The 2,165-nt window shown below is 41.7% G+C and overlaps 1 non-coding gene across 1 annotated transcript; it reads right to left on the bottom strand.

The window, feature by feature from the left end:
• Positions 1-1,564: 1,564 nt before the first annotated feature.
• LOC131321466 (U2 spliceosomal RNA) lies at positions 1,565-1,768 on the bottom strand. The gene has a single exon (XR_009198511.1). It is a non-coding gene; the product is annotated as a U2 spliceosomal RNA (small nuclear RNA).
• Positions 1,769-2,165: the final 397 nt, after the last annotated feature.

The raw sequence follows: 2,165 nt of genomic DNA, 5'->3' as shown, positions 1-2,165 counted from the left end.
ATCAAAGCTACAGAAAAGCGAGGGAAAGAAATCATATGGCCCCTCTTTCTTCCCAACTGTCTAGCACATAGTATGTTTTATCCGCCTCATGAAGAACACGATCCAGTACGCAATAAGACTGAGCTGAAGGATCTTTACTTTAGTCTTGGTAGTGGCACCGCTGGATAACTCAGAGGAAAAGTCGTGAAGCAAATTACCAGTGCAAAGCCTACTCACTTCCGTTCGAAGAAACAATTAAACACCAGTTTCTAGTCGGCCTTTGCAACTACAAACCAGTCGGTCGATCCATCTAAAGCCTCAACCATCCATTGAGGAAGCATACTTTGTATGTGGAACCAGAATTATGGAGTTCATAGCTAAAACATTTTGCACTTTTGAGCATGTTGGCATGGAATTCAGTGGTTCGTTACATCAAACGAGAAAAAAGTGAATATTCCAGAGGAGCAATTGAAATGCGCTAGAGGCGCATTACGAAATGAGAGAAAATAGGATGCGCCTGCGGTGCGTTCAATTGCTCCTAAGGCACATTACAAAAAGAGAGAAAATATGGATGGGCCGGGGAGCAACTTAAATGCGCCTGAGGTGCATGTGATGCAGCGAAGTGAATGCTCTCGAGGAGAAAATAGGATGCGCCCGGGGTGCGTTCAATTGCTTCTGAGGCACATTACAAAAGGACAGAAATTGTGGATGCGCCCGGGCGCAAATACTCGAATTGCGCCCGAGGCACATGTGATGCAGCAAAGTGAATGCTTCCAAGGAGTAATTCTCAGGCGCATTACGAAATGATAGAAAATAGGATGCGCCCGAGGCACATTACTAAAATAGAGAAAATGTGGATGTGCCTGGGCACAACTTAAATGCGCCTGGGTCGCACCCGAATTGCACTTGAGGCGCATGGGATGCAACAAATATTTTTAATTTGTTTTTTTACTGAGTTTTTCTTGTCCGAATTGGGAAGAGACTAGAAAAAGGCAATCCTTTAAACATTATAAGGATTGTTAAAGCATAAGAGAGGCACAAGAAGCCCGTACAAAGTGATTCCGTGAGTTCCGTCCGTGAAGATTTCATTGGCATAATATTTTGATTTGCAGGTATTTATACATGATTCAAGAGTTTAGAAATGGTTGAAAAATGCAAGTAATATGTGGTTCTTGGACCTGGGGAACTATGCTCGTGCTTTTCATGGAGCTCTCTGTCTTGGGCCTAAAAAAGTGATCAAAATTTTGTATTTTTGGGGTTCTGAAGATCATAACTAAAAGAAAACTACTCACAAAATGAACTGACTAAGAGTTTTTCGTATTTTTGGGGTCGGTTTGTATTTTCTTTTGGGTAAGTTAAATTCATGAAAACAAAAACCATGTTACAAAAACTAGAGTTCACAACTTGAGAACTACAGAGTTCAGAATAGACCCACCAAAACATACTGATAGGGAAAGAGACCTTAGCCCCGCAATTAAACAGTTGACAAAATTATCAATTACACACATCTGCAGATGTCAAGCTAACTAATTTGGTTCTAGACACAAAGTAGCAGAAACCGTTGAACTTTGTTTGGGTGGGGTGCGCGGTGTGCGCCAGGCCAAGGCAATAGTGCAACACCAAGGCAACGCATGAGAGGCCGCCCCAGTAGCAAGCTACTATAGTGGGCCCTCCCTCTCAAAAATTTATTTAATTTAATAAAGAGTGAGCCGATGGCCGATATATCAGATATTAAACTAATAAGAACAGATACTACACTTGATCTTAACCAGAAGGCCGAGAAAGGTATGTCTTCACTTCTCTTGGGCTGCCTATTTTATAGTCACATTTTCTCTCCTTCTTTTTTTGCTTAGTCGATGTGGGAAAAAAACCCCAAAGTAACAAACTGAGTTTTTCTGCTTTTGCATATATTCTGCTTGGTTTGTGCTGTCAGTTCTAGTCAGTTGTTTGAAGCCTCTGAGCACCAAGTGAGTCCTTGTGTCCACCATTTACATTGTAACTGCTTAATCTATTGAGTATTAGATTGCTTGGGACAAAACACCCCCCCCCCCCCCCCTTGAAATTAGCCCTCTAGATATCTAAATTAATTAGCCCTCTAAATTGCCCAATAATGAGTTCAATACGCAGCATTGTATAGCTTAGAATGTGATTGAGTTGGTTCTGGCTTCACGAAGTCTTTGCTACCC

The sequence above is a fragment of the Rhododendron vialii genome, chromosome 3a, assembly GCF_030253575.1.
Source record: "Rhododendron vialii isolate Sample 1 chromosome 3a, ASM3025357v1".
Taxonomy (NCBI): domain Eukaryota; kingdom Viridiplantae; phylum Streptophyta; class Magnoliopsida; order Ericales; family Ericaceae; genus Rhododendron; species Rhododendron vialii.
The sequence above is the reverse complement of the archived record's forward strand: the minus strand, read 5'-3'. Positions and strand labels throughout refer to the sequence as shown.